Genomic DNA, 9285 nt, shown 5'->3' on the forward strand with positions numbered 1-9285 from the left:
AGCAGCATTTTTCATAATAGCAAATAAGACCCAAATTACATCGATGGATGAATGGATAAATAAAATGTGGTATATATCCATACAATAAAGTCCATACAATAGAATATGATTTGGTTTTCAAAAGAATAAAGTACTGATACATGCTACAACATGGATGAACCTTGAAAACATGATGCTACCTGAAAGAAGCTAGCCACTAAAGACCCTGTGTATTAGAGTGCCAGGGCTGCCATAACAAAGTACCATAGACTAGGTGGCTTAACTAACAGAAATTTATTGTCTCCTAGTTCTGGAGGCTAGAAGCCCAAGATGAAGGTGTCGGCAGCATTGCTTTCTTCTGAGGAAATCTGTTCATGCCTCTTGTAGCTTTTGGTGGTTTGCTGGCAATCTTCGGTGTTCCTGGGCTTGTAGAAACATCACCTCAATCTCTGCATTCATCTTCACGTTGCGTTCTCCCTGTGTCCAAATTTCCCCTTTTTATAAGGACACAAGTCATTGGATTACGGTCCACCCTAAAGACCTGATTTTAACTAATTACATCTGCAACACAACTCTATTTCCAAACAGGGTCACATTCTGAGGTACTGAGGGTTAGGACTTCAACATATGAATTTTGTGGGGAGGAGACACAATTCAGCCCATTAATACCACATATTATATGATTCCATTAATATGAAATGTCTGGAATAGGTAAGTCCATAGAGACAGAAAGTAGATTAGTGGTTGCCAGGGGCTGAGAGAAAGAAGGAATTTTGAATGACCGCTAATGGATACAGGGTTTATTTTTGAAAGTGTTCTGAAATTAGATAGCGGTGGTGATTGCACAACTCTGTGAATATACTAAAAACTAATGAACTGTACCCTTTAAATGGGTGAACTGTATGGCATGTGGATTATATCTCAAAAAAGCTGTTTTTGTTTTGTTTTGTTTTGTTTTGTTTAAAGAATGCGTGCAATGCTGGCCGCTCTTTCCTGCCCTGTTAGGGTTCTGCAGATCATGTGACTTAATGCAAGTGAGAATGTTTGGGAAACTCTCCAAAGATAAAATACAACTGTAACCTTTGGTCTTCAATTTTTAAATGCCTTTGGTATTTGTTAAGTGCATTCCACCCTGCATGGTGGATTCCCTATTAATTCCAAACCTTTCTAATGTAATAAGGAGAATTCCAGCTCTCCTTAACAGCCAACTTGAACAGTTGCTGCAAGCTCACTGTCATATTACTGAGAAAAACATCTTTCCTAAACCTGTGATTCCCACGAAATGGTCATCCTTTCCAAACGGATGTCTCTTTTACCACTGAATTTATCTCAGTGCAATCTCTGGAAAGCACCTTCAAGCCTTTGCATTTTAAGAGACTAGTTTTTTTCCTGCAGCTGCAATTTTTTTTTTTTTTTTTTTTTTTACGGTACGCGAGCCTCTCACCGCTGCGGCCTCTCCTGCTGCGGAGCACAGGCTCCGGATGCGCAGGCCCAGCGGCCACAGCCCACGGGCCTAGCCGCTCTGCGGCATGTGGGATCCTCCCGGACCGGGGCACGAACCCGCGTCCCCTGCATCGGCAGGCGGACTCTTGACCACTGCGCCACCAGGGAAGCCCCTGCAGCTGCAATTTTGCCCTTGTTGGATCACAGCTAGTTCTTTCACCAGAGGCCAAATAAAATTTCATGAAACAGTTGGGATTTCAGCGGCTAGCAAAGTCCTTTCTTGTTCTCTGAGACGCTTTCATGCGTCTGCCCCTCCCTAACCCCCAGGGGTTGCTGCACAGAGCCTAGCACCTCTTAAGGTCAAGCCTTAGGGACCACTATGTAGGCAGCCAGCCTGTTCAGCTGCCTCTGGCCACAGGAGCGGTGGGTATCCTATTCTTACTCATGACCTTGGCTGTATGCTTCATGCCTGCTGTAAGGTGAATTGTCTGAGCTGCAGGTCTCTCAGGCAGCCTGTCTCCGGTTCTCTGGAATGAACTGCGTATAGATTAATAGGTTGTAGGTAAACAGTGCAGTTGCCGAATTCAATTTGGCAAAACTTAATTTTCAGTCCCTCCAATGTCCTCTTCTCCTATCTACCTGCTAGATTTTATGCTTTGGGGCCATTTCAAACTGGCCCCCCTCCTAGCTCTCCGCTCCCATGCTGTGTGACTTTGGCTGAGCTGCTTAACCTCTCTGGGCCTCAGTTTCTTCAGCTTTCAAAGAGGGTAATGATCTTTGTCTCATAAGGCTGTGAAGAGAATGGAATGAGGTTTTTCTGGTACGTACTGAGAGCCTGACTTAATGTTGGCTGTCTCTCTCTCTCTCTCTCTCCCCAGCCCTGAGGGAAAGCAAGTTTGCTCTGCACCCTGACTGAGGACTGAGACACAGTGGAAAGAGCACTGCCCTCAGGGTCACACACACCTAATTTGAAGTCCCAGCTCTGTTGTGACCCTGGGCAGACCCGTCTCTTCCCATGTCACTGGGGTTGGGGAAGGGACCATGAGGGGCACATGGGATCACGGATAAGAAGCTGCTTAGAAGCCTGTAAGGAGCTGTCTGGCTGGGAGAGTCTGTTGTCACAACTGCCCTTCCAGAAATCATGTGACCTGACACCCTTCACACCCACCCAGGCTGCTCCTCACAGGACCCCACGCTCAGCTCCACTTACCTAAGACCTGGGCAGGTTTCCCGGCTCGCAGGAGGGCAGCCTCCAGGTCCCTCTCTGCAGCCTCCTCTGTTTTCCTTTCTCACCACCCTCCCAGCAGATGGCTTCCTAGCCCAAGGTGGCTTGGAGGAGCCCTGGGCCAGCTGAGCCTCCATTTTCGCCTGGTTTATGGGGGCGTGGCACTACTGAGGGACCAGGGAAGCTCCTCCCAGTCATTCCCCGCTCAGCCACTTAGAGCAGTGAGGCCCTGGGCACGTTCCTGAAGTCCTCTCTGCTTTGGATGTCTCCTCTGTATGTTGCAGATAATGATAGCTCCTCCCTTGTGGGTGGCCGTGTAGATGAAATGTCATCACGCATAAAGAATTTAGATCAGAGTCAGGCACATAGGAAGCAGTCAACAAATATTTGAGATTACTGTTGCTTATTCACTCAATTATTCATTCACTGGACACCTTCACTCTGCTGGGTGCTAGGCACACAGATGAATCAGATAGAGACCCCACCTTCACGGGGCTCCCAGGCCAGAGGGGCAGGCAGACAAAGCTCCGGGGTCACTAGTGGACGCAGTGATAGCACAGGGTCGGTACAGTGGGAACTCCTGCACAAGTGATAAGGAGAGTGGGTGGTATGGGGCCGCTGGGAGAGGCACGGACTCCTCCGGGGTGGGTCAGGAGAAGCCTCTGGAGAGAGACCATGTGGCTGGGCCATGTAGGGGCGTAGGAAGTCACCTGCTGGAGGGAAAGGCCTGGAAGAGGGCGGTCCAGGCATGGGAACAGCACAGGCAAAGATGCAGAGGCTAGGAGAGTAGGGCCCGCATTTGGAGGTGAAGGCTGTGAAGGTGAAGCCGCACACCCTCACCCCTCCTACTCATCTGGAATCTGCCCGTGGGGTCCTGCTGTGAGCAGCTGTGTGGCCAGGAGTAAAACCCCCAGAACTGCCCTCAGCCAGGACGAAAGGGCGATGGCAGGGAAATACCCTAGAGCCCTTGCCCCTTGCTGTGGCAGCAGCTCTAACTGGTGTTTCATCCCACTTCCCAGAAGTCCCCAGTGCTAGGAATGCGACCTGCTTATGAAAGCACGCTAGACTGACGCTCACCTCCAAAATGCACTGTTTGGACCCCAGTCCTTTTCTCAGAGGCTGCTTCCCGGGTACCCCACCCTAAGACATCCAGCTACGAAAGAGCTGACCAGACAGGTGGATTGTCCAGAACCCTCTCCACCATTCTGGTGACTTGATTAATTCTTCTGGCAATTACTGAGGATTTGGTGTATGGCCAGCACCAGACTAGACACTGAGGGAGAGTTAAGCAGTGGAGAAAAGAGTCCCTCGAGGTGCTTTTTGAGGAGGTAAGACATAGCTGTGAAGAAGAAAAAACACAAAGGCTGGGAAAGGTAGAGATCATTTAGGGAAGAGCATGCAGTTGGGTGCATTAGATCCCAGCGTGGTGCCACAGAGGGAGGGGGCAACAAAAAGCTGAAAGGACACGCAGGGCTGGGGCCAGTGTAGACACAGAAGCCTGGAACGCTTCATCTGGGTGGTTCTCTGAATGATGGGCAATAGGGAGCCCCGGAAGGATTTTGAGCAGTGGGGGGATGGGGCAATCTCTCTGTTAGAAGGAACCCTTGGGACCCAGTGCAGGATGGCAAGGAGTGGGCAGCTTGGGAGGCGGCTGCTGGAGCAGGGTGGGCTCGGTGCTGTCTCAGCCAGCCCGGCTCCAAACGGATCTCCCCCCAGACTCAGAAGGGCCATCTTTTCATAAGAGCTCGGAAAGCTTCCTGCTTTCCCACCCTTCCTTTCAGACCTGTTTCCTGCTTGGCCTCCAAACCTATTCCCACTCCTCCTACCTTCTCCCATTATCTCTGACTTCAGAATGTTTGCTTTGGCTCCCACTGTCTCCCGCCCGCTCTCTCCTGCGGTTCGTGGTGGATACTCAGCAAAAAAACGCTCCTTCCTGCAAGCCGGCTCAGACTCACTGGGGCGGGATTGTCTTCTTTCTACTTTAAGTAAACGGAATTGGAGCAACCTTGGCCTTGGAAGACAGACTTTTTCTTCTAACGACTTTCCTTCGAAACCACAAATGCATTTTGTCTCGATTTGAGGTGGTTCTTGCCTATCGGCTCAGCAACCTCAGGGCGAGTGCAAAGCGGCAACCGGCAGCCTTAAGGTTTCGCGGCGGATGCTGTGCTTTTGGGAGAAGTCGATTTCTCTGTGAAGAAGCCGAGAGGGCAAAGATAGCACAATTCTCTGTCCATTCAATAAACGTCTAAGAACCAGGCCTTGGGCTGGGTCTCCGAGGATGAGACATCTCCTCCCCAGGTGCCCATGGCCTTGTGGGGGAGATGGACAGAGAGACTGGTCGCAGGAAAAGGTATAAAGTACCGCAGGGTCCACACTGACCTTGCACCTGCACCGCAAGGATCTGTGCAACCTCGGGCAAGTTATTGAACTTCCCTCTGCCTCAGTTTCCTCATCTACAGAAAAGCAATAATGAGAGTCCTTCCTTTAGAGGGCTGTTGGGAGGATTAAGGTAAGATACAGGAAGGGCTTAGCACAGAGCTGGGAGGAGTAAGCACCAAGTCAGTGCCACTTCTTCTTCCTCTTCTTTTTAATTCTCATACCATAACATTCTCCCTTTTAAAGTGTACAGTGGTTTTTAGTATACTCTCAAGGTTGTGTACCCATCACCACTATTTCCAGAACATTCTCATTATCCCAAAGAAACCCTGTACCCACTAGCAATCACTCCACCCAATTTCCCCTGCCCCAGGCAACCACTAGTCTACTTTCTGTCTCTGCGGACTTGCCTATTCTGGATACATATATACTTTTTAATATTTATTTATTTATTTGGTTGCACTGGGTCTTAGTTGTGGCAGGCGGGCCCCTTAGTTGCGGCACGCGAGCTCCTTAGTTGTGGCATGCGAACTCTTAGTTGTGGCACACACGTGGGCTCTAGTTCCCTGACCAGGGATCGAACCTGGCCCCCTGCATTGGGAGCACAGAGTCCCAACCACTGCGCCACCTGGGAAGTCCCTATTCTGGATATTTTATGTAAATGGAATCACATATATATGTGGCCTTTTGTGCCTGACTTCTTTCACTTATAATGTTTTCCAGTTTCATCCATTTTTATAGCATGTAGGCAGCACTTGATTCTTTTTTATGGCTGAATAATATTCTACTGTTTTAAGGATATCTTGTGTATTCGTTCATCAGCTGATGGTCATTTGGGTTATTTCCACTTTGAGGCTGAGTAATGCTGCTATGAACGTTTGTGTACCAGTTTTTGTGTGGATATCTGTTTTTGTTTCTTTTGGGTGTGTACCTAGGGGTGTGATTGCTGGGTCATATGGCAACTGTATGTTTAACTTTTTGAGGAACTGCCAGGCTGTTTTCCAGAATGGCTGCACCAGCTATTCTTGACTCCACATCTCAAAACACTTTCCCACACACCATCATGCCACAGCCCAGAGGGGAGCTGTTATAGCACCGGCGGGGAAAGTAGTAAGCTCAAAGCCCCAGGGAAAGTTAGTGACAGAGCCAGGAGCTGAACCAAGAACCTTGGGGCCCAGATTTACCGTGTCACCCTTGGCACCCAGGATCCATCCCTTGGATTTTTTGTTATGCCCCCAGTGGGTGAGAAGCGGTATGAGGCATGGCCTCTGCTCGTGGCAGCTCGCTTTCTAGAAGGTCAACAGTGACAGCCCTAGCTTATCTGAGCTCCCCCAGATGCCAGAAGGCCCTGACCACCCCACCTCCATCCCTCTCAGCAGATCCCTGAGCCCAAGGCCAAGGAGAACAGTGGCACGTATGATCTAAGAATAGCTGTGCTGTACCAAACAGGTAGGTGGTGTTTCTGGGGTGGAGGGGAGCCCTGGGAAGCTCCCCTTCCCAGCTGTTACTTCTCTTGCCAAGATTGGAGCCCAGCAGTGAATCTCAGACTTCCTGGTGGGGACCTTAGCCCCATTCCTCACCCCCACCAGACTCTCCCCTTTTGTGACCTTCCTATTCATCCAGTGCCTCACCAAGACCAGACCTGCGCTAAACTCCCAGGCCCCTCTGATGCTTTGCTGAAATGACCTTGAACCATGACTTAACCTTGTCAAAACTCAGTTTGCTCATCTCTCACACCTATCTCAGAGGGTAGTTGTAGGAGCAGCAAAGGGTACCAATTAAGGGGATGAATTTGGTGCTCAGACGAGGATTGCTTTGAGATGGGGCATAGCCTCTTCCGTACTAGCTCTGTGACCTTGGGTAACTCACCCTACCTCTCTGAGACTCTCTTTCATGCTTGGGAGAATGGGGTGCCTGTAAAGAGTTGAGCAAGGACTCAGTAAAGGACAGCTATGGTTATTATTATTATGCAGATTAAAGGAGATTGGCCAGTGAAGCACCTGGCAGAGTGCCTGGCACATAGTCGGTATTTGGTACATGAAAGCTATGGTCATTATCCACCCCTGACTTCGTGCAAGTGATTGGTGAAGGGCTTGAGGACCAGAAGGAAGGTGGCCTTGCTTATTACCCAGACATCACTGCAACCAGAAGATGAACTCCAAAGCATGGGCAGACCAGTGGTCAGAGCAAGGCAAGCCCACAGGGTGCTGGGAGTTTGGGGACAGAACCAAGAGATTAGTGAGCTGAGCACGAAGAACAGAGTGAGGCTGGTTGAGTGGGAGAGCCGCCGATGAAAGCCTGTAGAGGGACTTCGAGGGCTGCTGGGCTTTAAGGTACCCAAATGCCTGCTGTGTAAGCAGCCAGATCTATTTAAAGGACCGGGGACTGAGTGCTTGCTTTGGAGATGCCTTAAGCTTCCTGGGCTGATGAGCCACTTCCCAGCGTACTTTGGCGGTGTCACATGACACTTGTGTCTCATGCAAGAAGAACAGAAAGCTGAGTGTGAGTTAGGGAGCCCAGAAGCCAGCAGAGACCATGGCAGGCTTCCTGGAGGAGTTGGCCTTGCAGAATGAGCAGTGTTTGCCAGGAGTAGAGAGGGCAGGGGTCTGGGAGGGAGGAAGGCACAAAAGTTGCTGCACGGGGAAGAGCAAGGAGATGAACCTCCTTTAAAAAATGTGATACAATTCAAAATGATACACTTTCATTGTAGGACATTTAGCAAGGGGGAGTTATAAAAATACAATTAAGAAAAGGAGTCAAGTAAAAAATCTTCAGTAATCTCACTTCCCAGAGGTAACTAGTACTGACATTTTGGTGCGCTTTTTTCCACCTTTTCTCTATGTGTGTATATTACTTATGTTCCTTTTTCTTTCTTTTTTTAAAAGCAAAAATAGACTCATGTAATACATACTGTTTGTGACCCACTTTTAAAAATGCATCATGAACTGTGTTCCCTGTCATTAAATATTCTTCTTCACCACTATTTAATGAACTTATAATATTCTCTCATATGAATGGAACATAATTTATTCAAGTAATTTTCTATTCTTGGGTATTTCAGTGGTTTCTAATTTTTCAGTATCATAAGCATCTTCTAAATGAACATCCTTGTGGCTGAAACTCTGTGCATGTCCTTAATTATATCCTTGGGATAAATTTCTAGAAAAGGAATTGCTAGGATAAAGGGATGTAGGTTTTAAAGAATTTTAATACATATTGTCAAATTGCTCCCCGGAAAGCTTGTACCGACTTACACTCCAGCTAGCAGAATACCGGGAGCCCATTCTATCATTTCCACTAGCATTGTATAATTTTTTTTCTTTGTGAATTTGATAAATTCAAGACACTCACGAATCCAAGTTTCCTGAGATGTAAGATGATGGTGATAATAAAGACGTCTATCATGGGTTTGTTGTGACAATCAAAACACACAGCAGCAGGTAGGATACGCTTGAAAAGAAAACATAACTGACAGTTGTTAGTGATTATTCTAACTCGATTATCCCTGGCATGAGGAAGCCCTGTGAGTCAAGATTGAGAAGATACTTGGAAGCCAGCTTTGTAAAGGGCTTTATCTTCCCTTTAACTACAAAATTAATATGTGCTTGTAAAAATGGAAACCACCCACAGCTGGGATGGTAAAAAAGTGAGCGTACTCCTTCCCTCCCCCACAATTCTCTCCCCAGAGATTAGATGTGTAGCCTGCTACATCTCCTCTAATACCTTTACAAACTCTGTATGTGTGTGTGTACACCCATGTATATAACTTACTGTTGTTGTTGTTTTGCAAAATGGAATCCTATATAGGATTTCACTCCCATCTCATGACAGACAGATCTACCTTACTCTTTTAAACATTTGTTTGGATTCTACGGCTGGATAAGGCATGATTTGCTTATCTTTCCTCCTAACAACGCAGCAAGAGCTCATCCTCACATGCGTGTCCTTGCGCAACGAGCTGGTATCTCTCTTGTTTGGGTTCCTAGCAGTGGGATGCGAGGTCAAAGTGGTTAGACATTGTCATACTGTCAAATTGCTCTTTTAACTCTAAAAGTTCTGAAAGAAACCTGAAGCGAAGCTGGGATCTGTCTCCAGCACCAGCTTCTGGCTGTCCTCCGCCTTGAAGCAAACCACAAAGGAATCTTTTTCTTGTTAATTAACTGGGGTTTTTATTAAACACCTTAGCAGCTAGCCAACCGCTCTGACCCAGCCATTCCTGGGAGACATCTTGATGAGAAGTTTTGTGTTTTAATTTATACATC

At 47.8% G+C, this 9285-nt stretch overlaps 1 long non-coding RNA gene across 1 annotated transcript; it reads right to left on the reverse strand.

Moving 5' to 3' along the window:
- Nucleotides 1-258: 258 nt before the first annotated feature.
- Nucleotides 259-2779, reverse strand: LOC309823819. Its single transcript, XR_014296873.1, has 2 exons — nt 2633-2779; nt 259-473 (listed from the first exon to the last, which is right to left on the reverse strand). It is a non-coding gene; the product is annotated as an uncharacterized lncRNA (long non-coding RNA).
- Between the last annotated feature and the right edge of the window lie 6506 nt (nt 2780-9285).

The sequence above is a fragment of the Grampus griseus genome (assembly GCF_964374135.1).
Source record: "Grampus griseus genome assembly, chromosome: 6".
Classification (NCBI taxonomy): domain Eukaryota; kingdom Metazoa; phylum Chordata; class Mammalia; order Artiodactyla; family Delphinidae; genus Grampus; species Grampus griseus.